Source organism: Hibiscus syriacus, unplaced genomic scaffold (assembly GCF_006381635.1).
Source record: "Hibiscus syriacus cultivar Baekdansim isolate YM2019G1 unplaced genomic scaffold, ASM638163v2 tig00110372_pilon, whole genome shotgun sequence".
Classification (NCBI taxonomy): Eukaryota; Viridiplantae; Streptophyta; class Magnoliopsida; order Malvales; family Malvaceae; genus Hibiscus; species Hibiscus syriacus.
Genome location: NW_024062709.1, coordinates 1,875,534 through 1,893,152, shown reverse-complemented (window position 1 = coordinate 1,893,152; position 17,619 = coordinate 1,875,534). Strand labels below are relative to the sequence as shown.

Sequence of the window (17,619 nt, the reverse complement as noted above, 5' to 3'; positions counted from 1 at the left end):
CTTAATTATTGTCTCTTTTAATTTTGACCACAATTTTTAAAATTTTATCAATTATATCACTTAACTATTTAAATGTATTTAATTAAATCATTTGTCATTAATATTTAACAAAAAATTAATGTGACAATTAAGATATTTGATATAACTACTCATTTGATCACTGTCATTATATATATTCTATCTATTTAATCCTAGTGCCATTAATATTACTGATGTCAAATAGTAAGAATTTGAATTTCGGTAGATTTTGATGTAAATTTAGGATCTTCCGTATTGATTAGAAAGCATGGCGTATTTCGAGATTTGGATTTTGTTTTGCATGTTGATTTTTGAAATTTGTGTTTGTTTTGCATGTCGATTTTGTTTTGCTGAGCTGGAATTTTTCATATCGTGTTGTTGAAAGGATTTGAATGTTAGAAACTTCGATGCTATTTTCTTAATCTAAAGCTTTCTTTTAATGGTTATTAATTGTCGCACTATTTCAACCAATTTCGATAAAACGATGTTATAAAGAAATTGGTGATTTTTTTTCCAGTTTCATTCTTGGCTAAATTATCATAAGAGAAATAGGAGGATGGTAACATATGTCATTACATTTGGCGTCAGTGACACATGTCATTATTTGATTCAAGGGTTAAATTTATTTTAATTTATTAAAATTAAGATCAAATTGATAGAATATATAAATAACAGTGATAAATGTGTAATTATATCAAATATTGTAATTACCACATCATCTTCTCTGTTAAATATTAGCGACAAATGACTTAATTGAATGCATTTAATAGTTGAGTGACCTGATTGATTTTTTTAAAAAAATGATGTTTAAAATAAAAATAGATAATAATTAAGTGATCACTGATATAATTTAACTTTTATTTTAAATAAATTATATTTAATTTTTTAACTAATTTATAATTATAAGTTCAACCTTTTAAGATTTTAAATTTTATAAATTAAATTAATAATATTCATCGTTAGTGATAATTATAAATATTCGTAGAACATGATAGAATTTTTAGTTAATTAAAAATAGGTACCATATTAAAAAGTAATTTTTAGATTTTTTTTAATTTTAAAAACGATGTCTTATCGCGCGTTCAAATTGATATTTTGATTAGGATAAAAGTAGTAAAAACTAACCTATTTCTTCCACTCCCACGTTAGTTAACTAAAGACACGCGCGTCTTCAGTGTTAACGGCTCCAAATTTCAGAAAATTTAGCAATTTCTTTTTCTTAAAATTACTGTTCTCCTAAGCCCTAATCCTGAACCCTAACGACATCTCTTACCCGTTCCCCCGACTTCTAACTCAGTGACTCACTTCCCCTCTGCTTCTCAACCTCCTATTTCTTCATTTTTTTCCTTCTTTAAATCTCTTCTTCCAAGTATTATTATGATATTAATCTCTTTTGATGTAAATTATCCGTATTATTAATTTATTACTATCTTGATTTCATTTGAAAACTTTATTTCGTTGCTCAGAAAAGGGAAGAAGCAAAAAGATTAGCGCTATTTTTTAAAATTCGTAAATAAGGAGGATGGTTTTCTGTTCCAGTTGTTCTAGAAACGTTGCTGGAGAACGCCTCAATGAAGGTGTTTTGTAAGTGATTTTCTTGCTCATAAACACTGATGGTTTTCCCGAAGAAAATTTCGAATTTCTTGTTTCATTATTTATTTTCATTATTTATTTCTATAGATGTTGTAATTTTTGCGGGAAGGTGTTGGAAGAATACAATTATGCAACTGAACCTCAATTCGTTAAAGATTCAGCTGGCCAGGTAATCTTTCTGCTAAAATTTAGCAGAATACTTGTGATATAGGTTTAAGCAAATTGATATGTACTGTCGTAAATTTCGTGCAAAATTCATTGTTTTCAGCTATTCGTAGTTTCCTAACCATGAAATTGTCTGGGTGAATATGCGATTAAACAAAAGAAGAAACATTCTGGCTAATGTTATTGTCGGATGTGCTTTAATGGAGTGAAGTGTGTTGACCTGGGGAGTTCAAGTTTTATTACTCTTTATTTATTTTTATTTTACTTTTTGTTTATCACTTGATCTGTGCTTTCATGTTTTTGACTTATGTTTCTATTGATTTCTATTGCTATTTTCACTCTGTTCCAGAGCAAACTGTCTGGAAATTTTGTGAAGTCGGTCCAAGATATTTCAGATTCACGTAGGCGTACATTGGATAAAGGTATGGTTTCTATGCTATGCAAGAAGCTATATGTTTCCGATTTTTGCTAAAGGATCACTGATACATTTCATCATATTCGCCCTTCCTAGTTTCTCTGATTTCAAAACAAAAAAAAAATTAGCTGACCCTTGTTCCCATATGTAATGGGGTAATGGGGTAAGGGGAGGTAGGATAGTAGGCTGCCCCCAACGCCAGGTTGAAAGCAGCTTCCGTAAGAGACCTCCAAATTATGAAATGCCCACCGTGGGACTCGATCCCACGACCCCAAGGTTAAGAGCCTTGTGCTCTACTAACTGAGCTGGATGGTCATTTCTCTCTGATTTCAAAACAGTTTAACATATATTATTGCAAGCTTAAATTTACTTTTATGTGTTATTTCAGTTTCTTGTCATGTTTAATAACGTCTTAGCATTAAAGTGCTTACTGCAATCTGACTTACAAACATCTTGTTTCTGGTTTTAATTTCATTGTGATACAGCTTTTGATAATATGAATAGTCTGAGGATTCAATTAGAGCTTGACGATTATAGTGATGAAGTTGTTGAAATTGCTAGACGCTTTTATGAAGTATGTTTTGTTCTTCCCAAGTCTCATTTCAATGCTTGTATTTTTTGTCTTTTCCTCAATATTTTGAGCTATTTTTATCTGCATTGTGAAGATTGGCCTTGAACGGAATTTCACCAGGGGGCGCAGATCAGAACTAGTAGAGGCTGCATGTCTTTATCTTGCCTGTCGGTGAGGAATATTTCTTTCTTACATTTGTAACCTGGTTACATCGAAATGCTATTATTGCCTGAACTTGAACATGGTTGTCTAAACTTAAAATGTGATGATTCAGCTGTTTACATGTCAGCTTAGGAAAACAATCATATAGGTGCCTACTGATTACATGTGTAAGAATTTGCAATAATAAATTTTACACTAGTAACTTGTTATCTCAGATAGTTATTTTACATATTTTGCTTAGTTTTTGCAAGCTCGTCAATGCATCTTTTTTTCAATAATATAGGGTCATGTAGATGCCTAGACGGTAGTTATCTTTTACTACTTCAAACCTCTCTTTCTCATTTATAAGATACCAAGCGGATTCTTTACCTTGTATCCTTCTTTTATAGGAAGTGTTTGATTTTTGTTCCTTTCAAGTCCTTTTTGAAATTTGTGTGGTATTGTCTACTTTCCTTCTGCAAAACAATAACCTGTGACGCTTTTCTTCATCTTCTAGTATGATATGCATTTGATATTTTCTTTGAGATGGATTTATGCCTGTAGTTTATCATGTCATCATATATGCTTTTTACTCTTGGAATTTGAGTAAATTGGGCTCAAGGAAAAGGTGGGCGATGACATAATTCGTAAAGGTTTTTTGTTGGCTAGGATTTCTTGCACTAGGAAGGAGGGTAAGGCTTGTATTTTAGGGTTTGATATTGGTCACATGAATGTATTTGCAGATAGGGTTTGAATGCCGAAAGATTATTGCTGGTTTGGAATTTAGATAGAAAATGTTTGGATGTGATCTCTTTCAGCTTGTGGTTCACTACTTAAAAAATACCAATGGTTCATGCTGTGTTTTTGAGAGCTGCATCAAATTCAAATTAGCTCCACCCATTCTTGAAAATTAGACCAATGCAGAAATATATAAATCATGCACTGTATGACAGTCCGGAAAGGGTGCAATAGAGGAGGGAGAGGAATGGAGAAAGAGAGAGCTATCATGAACATATGATTCAATGTTAATTTAAATTATAGCCTGTGAGGTGCGCAGGTGCATACATTTGAATGTACTTTATTGTGACAAAAATGTGTTTTATTTCATCATTTTGTGGTGGCTAAATGTGGTATCACATGTATACATTAATGCAATGCTCTAATCATTTACCCTCTTGATTTTCTTTCCTTCATATCACTTTTTGTGTCTTGAACTGTTGAACTGTTTCCCTCCTTAACCATATAATTTCTGGAATGCAGGCAAAAGAGAAAGCCGTTCCTCCTTATTGATTTTTCAAATTCTATAAGTGTAAACGTGTAAGGGATTTCCCCCTTTTTACCCCTTGTTAAAAAAATAATTAGCTTGATAATCCTTTCTATCTCTGTTTTTGTGTGACCTGTTCCTTTTTTGTTTTGATCAAGTTCTGTTGTTTCTTCTTCAGTTATGAGCTTGGCTCTGTATATCTGCAGCTTTGCTATGTGCTGTACCTTGCTGACACAAAAGATCTTCCGAAACTAGTTGATCCTTCAATTTTTATTCATAAATTTACAAATAGTAAGTTTCTTAATCAATTTCCATACCTTGAGATTCTTTAGTTGATTATATGCTCCTAGTGTTTGTGATTTGAACTCAGACATGCGTAATAATCAACATGCTTTGCAGCTTTGATTCCAGAAGGGAATGATGCTGTTGTTAAAACTGCACGAGACATTTTAGCTAGCATGAAACGGGACTGGATGCAGGTATGATTTTATTCAAAGCACTTTATTTTGATTGAGTATTACTGGGTAATTTTTACATTTAAAATCTTACTGTAACACAAATTTACAGACAGGGAGAAAACCCAGTGGATTATGTGGTGCAGCGCTGTACATTTCTGCACTTTCACATGGTTTGAAGGTTTCTAAGTCAAAAATTGTAAGTTGTTTTCTTACTTCTTTGGTTATTGGATTCTTTAATAATTATAGGTGTTTTAATTGTATATCTATTTTTATTATCTGACTGACAAACTTTGCAATTTTAAATTTATGAGTAGGGCTTGCAATTTAGTAGATGTTTTAACTTCCAGCCTTGTCATGATTGTGCCAGAAGAGACACATGCTAATAAGGTCGTAACTTAGATTACGTGGTTTTGGATTAGGTTCATGTCTTCAGCCAAGCTAAATTAGTGATAATTTTAAATGCCTCACTGCAATAATAAAAGAAATCCACAGAAGTCTTAAGCCATAACAAATACTAGAAATATTAAAAAAAAATGCTTGATATTTCCATTTAGCATCTTCTAGATAATGATTTTTCATTTTTAATTTTTCCAGTTCCAATTTCTTCTTTATTTAGATTCATGTTGATTATTGTTTTCCCCCTTTTCTTATTATCCTCGCTCTCTCTCTCTCTCTCTCAAATTATTTGTTTAATTAAGGTCTCTGTTTATCAGATAGAGGTTGTTCACATTTGCGAAGCAACACTGTCAAAGCGGTTGATTGAATTTGAGAATACCGACGCTGGAGCCTTAACGGTATTTATCTTTCAACTTGTTCATGGTAATATAGAAGAATTACATTGTGCCAGGAAACTGGTAATGGAGTAAGATTGTAAATTAGTAGTAACTGTGAAATACAGAACCGTATTCTACCTAGTTGATATTTATGATAGTTTGGATCATTTTTTGTATTTTATTTTTTAATTTTCCTTTTGATGTTGATGTGACTTCCTATCTGCTTAGGGTCCTAAGTAGATAATGAATGTGTGAGCTGATTTAATTGCAATTTGATTATTAAATTTTTACGGTTTTTATTTGTGTCCACTCTACATACTATCTAACTAATTTTATGTAAATTTGATGCTGATTTTTTATCATTACTGCAAGCGTTATGTTGAATTGTTGTATTTAGAATATCATTACTTTTCCTCCATTGCATTTCTTGAAAATACACTTCATTGTTATAAACTTGTGACCAGATGGAGGAGTTTACGGAAAAGGAGAGGGAGCTTCGAAATAGTTCATTAACTATAAAACAGCCAAATACCGGGTCAAAAGAAACAAGCTTAGATGAAGTTCTATGTAGGCATACGGAGAGAAAACCTTTTGCCTATGGACTTTGTAATGAATGTTATGAAGAGGTAAGCACCTGTGTTGTTTTGACATTTTGTAGGCTTTCTTATCCTTTTTTGTGCTCTACAATTTTACCGCTGGGAACTGTTTTATCACTGAAGCTGGAGTTCATGCTGTTACTGGTTGATGCAGTTCATGAAGGTTTCAGGAGGGCTTGAAGGGGATCAGATCCACCTGCATTCCAACGTGCTGAGAAAGAGAGACTTGCAAAATTATCTATGGAGGAAAATTCTAATGTAAGTTCTGTAACTATGCCTTTCTAAAGGTTTAAGGACAGTGAAAGGTTGATAATCCAAATTGTAATTGCTTCATTTATTTTGGATTTCGGGATTTATACTGGCATGCAAAAAGCATTCACTTACAAAGTCTCTCCTTCCCTTACTCATGAGCTAACTGATCTTTAATTTGGTGCTGTCGTGCTTTTCAGTTTAAACACTTTATTAAGGAATTTATCTATGGTATGCTGCTTAATTATCAGAGATTAACCAGTCTCAAATTCTTGTGACTGGATGCATGATCTTTTTAGTTTATTTAGTTATATTGTTATCTTCAACATTGTTTTAACGGTCACTCTTTATTGTGGGACTTCATTGTTTTGGTTATTCTTCATAATTACAGAGCGTATATAACAGCACTATTGGGAGTGGATCTGAAAAAACTCAAAATACTGGTAAGTTTAAAACTCATGATAAATCATGCTTTACATGGTTTAATAATTGGACACTTTGGCTTAATTTCTTAAGTTTTTTAATTAGAGAAGGCATTGTTTCAGGACTTTTGGAGGACGCAACTAACAAGGCAGCCATTGATGACGGTGACGATAATAAATTACCTGGTGTTGATGGTAGTGATGATGGATCAGATAACTTTTCTGATATTGATGATTTTGAGGTAGGGAATAAGTCTGCTTTATTGTATATTGTCATTGCAATGTCCATATGAACTTCAACAAACAAAATACTACGAGCTTAAGCTCAATTACCTAAGTGCTACCAATTACATTGGTTGTATTTCCTAGTCTAACAGAATTGTTAAGGTGTAGTTAGAATTAAGGAGATTCATTTTTTTTTTTGATAAGAATTTCAGGCCTCATTAAAAACCTCCTTCTTGATTGAAGGTGCTTGTTGATAAGCTCCTTAATCAACGAAGGAGGAAAAGAGTGCCTTAGGATATTATTGAACAAAACAATAATATACAAGATACAACCCTAAAAGTAAAGTAAACAGACAGGTCAACACAAGGCAACCTTGTGACCCATAAACATCAACATTTAATCAACCAATTCCTTCTTTAGCTAAGGCATCAACCTCTAAGTTAGTTGTCCTGCTTACTCATTTAACCACACCATCGAACATATTAAGCCAGTAAACAATGTCTGTAACCAAATAAGCATAAACATGAGGACATAATTCAGCTCCCTTTACCCAGTCCACTGCCATTTTGCTGTCACTTTCAATAATCAACCTGTCTTTGATTCTCGCCCGTAAATCAGCATAGAACATTAGCCCCTTTTGAATAGCTTTTAACTCCATAAATGTTGGAGGCCCCGGACCTGCAGGCTCCTTTTTTTTTTGATAAGAATGACAGGCCTCCTTAAAAACCTCCTTCTTGATCAAAGAAGGAGGAAAAGAGTGCCTTAGAAACTTTATTACTCCTCCGAAATTACATAAGATTTAACGTAGACACCATACTGAAAAAACACAACAGACTAAGCTACTCAACATAACCGAAAACCTAAACTCAAACGATAAAACGCACTGGAAACGACTAAACATCAACCAATTCCCATCTTTGCTAAACTATCAGCCTCCCCATTACACACCCTTGGAATCAGTCTAATAGAGTGCACCCTGTCCTTGAAAGACCCTAATGTAGTTCCAGAGGAATCTTTTAAAACTCCTCCTAAACCACTCTTCTTCCAATCCTTAGTCGTAGCTACATCAACATTAATTTTCACAAAACCCATAGGAGGAGGATGCCACGGAATAGTAGACACAATCATATTAGAATGGGTGGAACAAACGTCCCCTAAGGAGGGGTCTGAAATTAGAGAGTCTTTAAGAATATGCACCCCTTTATTCTTCGCTAGGAACCATGAAGCAAGCCTAAACCTTGCTAAGAAGAAGAATTCAACCTCATCCAACTTCCCTCCTTCAAAAACAATTGAGTTCCTCAATTTCCAAGTAGTCCAAATAACTATCCCTGGAATGAGAGACCAAATCGGAGAATTAGTCTTCAACGCATCCCAATTCAGGAGAAAACTTTTAGCACTATAATGAAAAACAGTTTGAATCTTCCCGAAGTTGAGAAATTTATTCCAAACAGCCCACACCACCGAACACGAGAAAAACAAATGTGAAGGAGACTCTTCCTTCATCATGCAAAGAGGGCATAACAGATTCTGAATTCCTTCTATTCCTCTTTTCACCAGTTCTGTTTTAACAACCAACCTCCCTAGAACAACCTCCCACAAAAAGGACTCCACTTTTGGTGGCAGCTGACCCCTCCAAACAATCTTACTCCAGAAGTAGGCCTCATCCGAACATAAAGAACCTGATGAGCATAGATTGACAGCAGATTTCACAGTGAACACCCCATCCCCAGACCCTTTCCAAATCATCCCATCCGAATTATCCAAATTTAGAGCAAAAGCCGAGATGATAGTCATCAAATTAGCCCACTGCTCTATCTCCCAGTCATTTAAATTCCTGCGAAACTGCACATCCCAAATCCAGCCGAAAGAGCTATACTCCCCAAACTCAAATAATTTGCCTGTTTTGTTAATCGAAATGGAAAACAATCTAGGGAAAATTAATAGAAGTGGATAATCCAAAGCCCAAATGTTCTGCCAGAATCGAATAAATTTACCATCTCCAACTAAAAAAGAATACAAACTTCTTAACTTTGAGCCGATAGGGTCATCTTTAAAGTGGTTATTAACCACTGATCTCCAAATCCATAACCACTGATCTCCAAATCCAAGACACTCTGTTTGGAGTCTTACTATCAAACAATAACAAAGAAGGGTCCAAATTATATTTAGAACAAATAAGATCCCTCCAGACAGACCCCCTTTCATTTGCAAACCTCCAAGTCCATTTTTCTAAAAGTGCTCTATTCATCAAATTTAGATTCAGCACACCCAAACCCCCCTCCATCCTTGGTCTGCATACATTCGGCCAGCTAACCCAATGGATCTTACTTTTTTCAACACCCCCTCCCCATAGGAAATTTGACATCAGTGAATTCAGGGTTTTAAGAACCGAAGCTGGTATCTTAAAAAGAGATAAATAATAAATAGGAAGCGAACATAGTACCGACTTAAGCAAGACCAGTCTCCCTGCTAAAGAAAGAGAGGCAGTCTTCCATCCTGTTAATTTTTTGGAAAAATTACTGATTACAGGATTCCAGATAGCAGCAGAATTCCTAGAAGCCCCCAAAGGAAGCCCTAGATATTCAGAAGGAAAGCTTCCAACAGAACAACCAATAGTATTAGCCCACTCATTCACCTCCTCATCATTCAAATTCACACCAAAAAGCTTGCATTTCCTCAAATTGAGCTGTAAACCCGAAATAACTTGGAATACACGAAGCACCCTTTTTACATTTAGAATTTGCATTTTCGAAGCACCACTAAAGATAATGAGATCATCCGCAAACTGTAACTGAGAAAGATTAAAAGACCCCTCTCCCCTCCCAATAACCAATCCAGAAAACAGCCCCTGTGAAACAGCCTTTAAAATCAGTAAATTAAGGAGTTCACCAATCAAATTAAATAGCAGAGGGGATAAAGGACATCCCTGCCTAAGACCCTTTGCCATAGGAATTTCCTCAGTAGGGACTCCATTAACCAGAACAGATACTGAAGCTGTTGAAACACATTTTTTGATCCAGCCTCTCCACCTTGAACCAAAACCCATTTTCTCCATAACTAAAAACAGAATACTCCAATCCACCGAATCATAAGCTTTCTTGAAATCAGCTTTGAAAACACAGCCTTTGAGTCCACTTTTCCTCAAAAAATCAATTCCTTCATTGGACCTCCTCGAAAGACACTTGGAGAGGATCTTATATAATCCACCAACTAAGCTAATAGGTCTAAAGTCATCAAGATCGCCACTATTAGAAACCTTAGGGATAAGAGTAATAAATGTATGATTAATACCGTGTTCCCACTCTTTTCCCAAATAGAAATTATTGAAAAATTTCATAACATCTCCCTTAAGCATATTCCAAAATCTTTTAAAAAATCCCATATTTAGACCGTCTGGCCCAGGAGCTTTATTCCCATTACAAGACTCAATAGACTCCCAAATTTCCTCCTCGGTAAATTCTTTCTCTAATCTCAAACTCTGTTCGAGTGTAATACTAGAAAAATCCAGCCCAATGTCTTCCACTTGAAGAGTAAACTGATCATTGAAAGCCTTGAAAAAATGATCTCTAACTGTTGCTTTAATAACATTCGGGTCATGAACAAAATTGCCATTGACAAGAATAGCATTCAATGCATTTCTTTTCCTCCTAACTGAAGCACATGTATGAAAATATCTTGTGTTTCTGTCGCCATCTTCTACCCACTTCGATCTTGAGTTCTGGAACCAAATCTGCTCCTCTATCTTATACAGTCTCCACAGTTCTGCTCTTGATTTCTTCAACTCAAGTGCTATCTCAGAACTGTAATCAATTAGACCCTGATGAATATCCACCTCTAGCTTTTGAATTTTCGATTCAAGATCAGAAATCAAATCCCCTGGAAACTTGTCTCTCCTCCCTGCCCAATTTTTGATTGCCCTTTTGGTATTCTTCAGTATGCTGAAAATTCCAGCATTCCTCTGGTTTTTCTTACAATCTCGAATTGATAAGCTGACCATATCCTCGAATCCGACTTCATCCATCAGATAATTAAACAGTTTAAAAGGTTTCTTTCCCCAATTATCCCCACCATTTTCAATAATTACTGCATTATGGTCAGACACAGACCTGGGCAAAAGAGATTGAGTTAAATCTGGAAATTCGGCTAAGAACTGGCTATCAACCAAAAATCTGTCCAGTCTAACATAGGTTGGTGAATCTTGGTTATCACACCAAGTATATCGACCCCCACTCAATGGCAGATCAATTAAACCTGTGTTCAGCAGAAAATGACTGAAAATCTCTACTGAATTCCTATTTTGGGCCCTACCCATCTTCTCGTCCTCATGAAGATAAACATTTAGGTCCCCTCCAACACAAATAGGATCACTGTAACCTCCAATGAACATGCCTAATTCTTCAAAGAAGCCTCCTTTCTCCTCCTCAACAGACGGACCATATACATTGATGAACCTACATCTGAAATTATTTACACGAAACCTCCCAGAAATAGCTATAAATCTACTGGAAACAAATTGATTATCCAACTCAAAAATATTGTCATTCCAGCAACTTAGTAAACCCCCTGAAGCACCAACCGAAGGAGACTCAATACACCCTTGCAAGTTGTTTAAACCACACCTTCTAGAAATAGATTTTTGAATTTTCTCCAATTTAGTTTCCTGTAACCACAAAAAATGAGGGCAGTGATGATACAGTAATCTCTGCACAGCCCTTTGCTTCTCTTTTCTACCTAACCCTCTAACATTCCAAGTCACAATAGATAACTTTAACGTCATCATATAAAAAGAAAAAACCTCCCTTGATCTTCCCCGAGAAATCAACCAGCCCTGAGAAGTCAATCAACCAGCCCTGAGATTCATTATATCAAGATTCTTGAGCTTTGACAAGCTTACTGTTTTACTTCTTGGATCAAATAAATTTTTGCACTTCATCTATAAACCATCTAAGATGTGTACCCATGAGTTGAAGTCAATTGGGATTAAGTTCAGCTTTCTGTCATTGCTACCAAACTAATGCTAAACATATGGGTACACGTGTACACGTATTGTTATACTTTCTTCTGAGCTGCTCTGGGTCTATATAATTTTCAAGAACTGACTAAAATTTACCTAAATTAAGCTTGTTGTTCAGTTCTATTCTTCAATATTTAGTGTTTGATTCTTCATAGCTTTTTTAGGTAGTGAGTTTGGTTGGTCTGGTACAGAATCAACCAAGCTACATGAAATTTAGTCATATAAATATTCTTTACTGTATACCTTTCTCAGCAGTATTGTTCATGGCTTTTAAACATGCTATATATTTATTATGCTTGCATGCATTTAAAAATTATATAAAAAATACTTTTATGAAAGCTTATTCAACAAATAGTTAAAGGTCAAATGGTAAACAATTTGCATATAATATATTAGTTGTGTATTCAATCTTTAACGATGGTTTTGGTTGTTTTATTTAAAAAATATATGAAAAAGCCAAAAACACTGTATGGTAATATTAATTATCATTTGAGAAGATGGTTTTTCAGTCTTCTCCTGATTGAGTTGGTACCCAGTTAATCGGTGACACCAACTCAGTCAAAAACTTAAATAATACTAGTATAGTTAAGAGCATGTTTATTGTTTGAGTGGCATGCATTGTGTTTGAACTTATTTTAGAAAGTGTTGGATGATTTTCAGTGTATGGAACAGCACTATCCGTTGTTTACTTTGATATCATTTTCTTATTACACTTGGGGATTACTCAAATATTATGTTTTCAGGTCGATGGTTATCTTCTTCACAATGAGGAGGAGAAGCATTTCAAAAAGATCATTTGGGAAGAAATGAACCGGGAATATCTTCAGGTGATTTGAAACATGACTTTGTTCAGCACAACATTATTTTAGCTTACTCTAGTCTAATCTCACACTATAAACGCAATATTCCTGCATGGGCGTGTGCTCAAGTATGGGCATTTGAAGAAGCATTTAGTAAATCTTTCCTGTTAAAAACATCCAAAAGAGTATGATTTCTCCTAGAGTAATAATTTTTCCTTGAAGAGTCGAATATAATCGAGTACTGAAGAGACAAGCTTTTAGATGGGTTTTCTCATATTCTTATCATGTGGTTAAATTGAGCCCTAATTCCAGTGAAATTGTTTGATATAACTAATTTGTGTCTCAGTGCCTTTTGTTAGTTAGAACGTTAGCAAAGAATACAAATAAACTTGGCTTTGATGAATTTATCGAGAAAATAAAAATCTCTCTTGCTATACGTAACAGGAGCTTAATCATGTTGCAATCTTTGCAGGAACAAGCAGCCAAGGAAGCAGCCATAGAAGCTGCTAAAGAGGCTTTAATGGCCAAGTATGATAAATGCCCAGAGGACCTCCAAGCTGCACAGGAGCTTGCTGCAGCTGCTGCAGAAGTAGTGGCAAAATCTAGAAAGGTAATTCTTGAGTATTAAGAAAAGTATGGAGTTTGCTGATTTCTGAAGATTATATCGAGAGAAATGCAAGCCACAACTCATGCTCTGTTACTTATGGTTAAAGATAGGCATGGAAGGCAATATCGAAAATGCTAAAATGAAAATGCAAAACAAACTACAAATCAGGAATGTAGAAGGGGGTGTGGGGGCAGTCGCCTCCCAAAAAAATTCAAATTCCTATATATTTTAGATATTTTTTTTGTATTTTCTATTGAAAATATCCCCCCAACCCCAACCCCACCCCAAACCTCTTCCCTCCTTAAAATTTTATAAGTTGCCCCCCTCCCCCACAAAAAAAAAAATAAACAAAAAATCTTGCGTCCGTCCCTGCTACAAATTTACCATGCATAGTAGCTTGATCACATGGACTTAATTTTTTCTCAATTCAGTTGACTGTTGCCACTCTTTTTTAATTCAAAGGTTCTTTTTACTCTATTTTACACACACAAACACACGAGCATAATTGTAAGCTTTAGCATGCCTGCAATATGTTATTTTTATGTCCAATAATGACCGTCTTTAGATTATCGTACTTATCCTTTTAAGATATATTGCTTCAAGAGTTATTTCCTGTATCTCAACTTTTTTTTCCTCTCCTTTTTGTTGGCCTTTGTTGTATTACCAGGAGAGACAACAAAAGCGGGCTGCTGAAGAAAAAAGTGCAGGTCCTCCTAAGACTGCTGCTGAGGCAACCCGGCGAATGCTGGTCAAGAAGGTATCAGATGGCTTTTCTTTATTGTTTTACCACGAGACTGAATAGTGAAACTAAGTTCTGAGATTTGTGATTACGATAAAACTGCACTCCCTTCAAAATAGTAATTAAGCCACAGGAATCTAATCTGAATTAATTTTGGGTCAATGAATCTAAACTGATACTAATCTCTCTCTAGATGGATGTAAAAATTCCACCTTAGTCTGTGAATTTAAAATAGTCGATCCTAAAGTTGAGGCCATGATTTTTTAGGAAATCCCATTTACATAAGATTTTGCTGAAAAGAGCTTTATCTATCTTTGTGCTTGGAATCTGTTTGTGTAAAAGATGTGAAAATTGGCTTCTCATTTAATTTTATTACCCTAATTGAAATGGAGATGGAAAACCTCGAAAAAGAGATGTCTCATTTTTCTTTTCCGGAAATCTCAACTAGATTTGCAAGTTGGTAGATGAATTTGCTATGCCCAATAACCAGCTCAGGAGTCGAAACAAAATGATCTGTATAAAACTGCCAACTTTGCTCGGATCTGTTTAACAGGCCTAGCATTTGCACAGTTCTTTAAATCCGCATTTATTTAGGCCTGTTTTATGTAAGCATGCATGCATGTTTACGAGTGAAACCTCAAATTTTGTACTTCATATGGATTCTAATAACCGCATTGCTTAAATTTTGCCTTGAATGTTTGATACCTTATATGGCTTCTGTGCAGGGACTAAGCTCAAAAATAAACTATGATGCATTGGAGAAACTCTTCGATGACCCGGTACGTTTATGTCTGCTTTTAAGATTATTTTTTTGGCTGTAGACCCAAACGTACACCCAAATAACTCTGTTTTGTTTCCGTCATACTTTCTCATTCGGGTGGTATGATACCTATATTACTCGGATTTGAGAGTGTTGGATACAGATGTGGTCAATTTTTTCCTTGTATTAGTTCCCTTAGGATCTGTTTTTTTTTTCTGCAAAAAATAAATTGTCTTAAGATTTCTTTGGTATCACAGGTGGGTACAGAGAGAGCCAAGAAACAAAAACTGGGGTCAAATTTAGATGAAAACGAAGAGGGCGGCTCAGAAATTGGGAAAGCAGGTGATGAATATAACGATGATGGAGGAGATGAAGAAAATGATTATGAAGACAATAACCCGGAATTTGACAGCCAAGTTTATGATTATGAAGATGATTATGATTATGATGGATATTGACTCCTCCTCACTCAACGGCTTCTCATGATTTTGAAAATTTGTTAATTACGCTCCTCATTTTTTTTATTTGGTCTTCTCAAAATGTTTGAAAGTTTTTTTATTTTCTTTATTTTTTAAAAAAATATTCTCATTATATATTTATATTAAATTTAATTGATACCGTTATAATATAAATTTTATATTTTCCTTTAAATTATTGTGAAAATAGCATATATATGAATTTGAACTTATTATTTTTTTTAAAAAGTAGCTCCTTCAAATTAATTTTCATAGTTTATTTATATCAAATCACATTATTATTATTAAAGAGAGTAATTGACTTTTTGAAAATTACTGATGAAAGCTGCAGGTATAGTTATATGAATATGATATGGGTTTTGAAGCGATATTTGTGGATAAAAGAATAAAGGCAGAGGCAATTGAGATGACCCATTTCCCGCAATTTATTGCACCATACCATGCTTCATAACTGCAAACAAAATTAATTGTTTTTATCAGCTTAATGTTTTTTGTTGCAATCAACTCGAAATTTAGTTGTAACAAAAAAGATAGTTGGATTTCAGATTGGTAATTGGAGTTTGATTTTTTTTTAAATCCCGAATCTTGTAGAATGAATCAAGCTACCTTAGTGGTTAAAAAATTATTGTTATTTTTAGAGGTCATAGCTTCGAACATTAGAGACTGTAGAGTATTTGAGTGTTAATTGATTGTGATTTTTTAGAACAAATACTATCACTTATAAGCACCCTAGATTAAAAAAAATCTCAAGTCCTATAATCTTCATATATTTAAAATTTAATCACTTTTTTTTTATTTCACGAATTTAATTATTTTATTTGTTTGATTTAAAAAAAATCCAACTAATAACATTTAATTAACGTTTATGAACAAATTTCAATATATAAAATCAATTGGAATTGATTTTTAAATCAAACTTTTGAACATTAAAATATCACATACTTCAATTTATCATAAAAAATCCTAAATTGTGTTATCAATTATATTTTATTTTTAAATCAAACTAATAAAAAGGTAATCTTCCATAATTGAAAAAGATGGACTGGGAGCATAATTAAACATTTCTCTTATTTTACAACCTCTCTCATACATCAAAGTGAAACTATATATATTCGTTTACTTATGTTACATGCTTAATTCAAATGAAATCATTAAGTTTGAAGGGTTTATATATATAGAATAGAAAATTTTATTGAAAATAGAAAATCTATCGAATTACAATTAAGATTTATAATTATAATTATAAATTAAGCATACGATTGGGACAATTTCCTATAATTATTGAAATAAAAACTAGTCACTTAAGATTATATAATAAAAATAGAAGGAAAGATTAAAAACCTAAGCAAGAAGATGAAACAAAGATAGATACAAACAGATATGATCGCGTCAACAAACGAACCACAAAAAGTGATCAAACTATTGAAAGACCATTGACAAACCGAAAATCAGATTCGAACGACGTGAAAAAGCTATTCACGAATACAAATCAAGTATCCAAATTCAATCTGTGGGTCCAAAGCAAGAAAAATCAACAAAGTAACAGATAAGCGTCATCTTGATCAGTCGTGGCGATACCAATTCAACCCTTAGAAAAAGATAAATGAAAATAGCGACCAAACGATCGAAAAATGTGCCAAAAAAAAAAGAAAAAGTATCATAAAGACAGATGAAAACGTGTCATACAGACAGACTCATTAAAAAAATATGTGATATAAGAAAATAAGAAGACGATAAAGAATATCGATGGTCGATAACCAACACTAAAATTGGTGCAGCCGTCAATCAATAAAGAAGAAAAGAAAAAAAAAATGAGCAACACACCAATAAGAGAAAACTAGGTTTTGGAGAAAAATTAAATCCTAACTTCTCATAAGTTTGAAGTTCAAATATCATGTCTAAAAATAAATAAATAAATAAAAATTGGTGATTAGTTATATTGATGGATCCAAAAATAATGGTGAACAAGTAGGGATGGTAGACGAGTACAATTTCATGGATTTTGCACTGTACCTCTTCCAATTAGGGTGGGGATGTATATAAGTTTAGTGGGTAGTGGGCGGGTGTGGATGTAAAAAGTCATACACGTCGTAGGTAGTGGGCAAGTGATAGGTTTGAGACCTTACTCGTGCCGCTTCCGTCTGGCCCGCATCCACCCGCCTACTAACTACCCAACATATAAATTTTGGACCATTATGAATTTAGGTATAATTTTAGTGTCTATTTGGTAAATCTTAAGATTTTATTGGACATGACTTGTAATTTAACCCAATATTAGAGTATAAACATTTTTAGAGATGAATATTGTCGTTTATTCTATCTCAAATTGGCAG

General features: G+C 33.9%; 1 pseudogene; it reads left to right on the top strand.

Annotated features, from left to right (window-relative positions):
* Nucleotides 1-1,238: 1,238 nt before the first annotated feature.
* On the top strand, nucleotides 1,239-15,283 carry LOC120121443 (annotated as a pseudogene).
* Nucleotides 15,284-17,619: the final 2,336 nt, after the last annotated feature.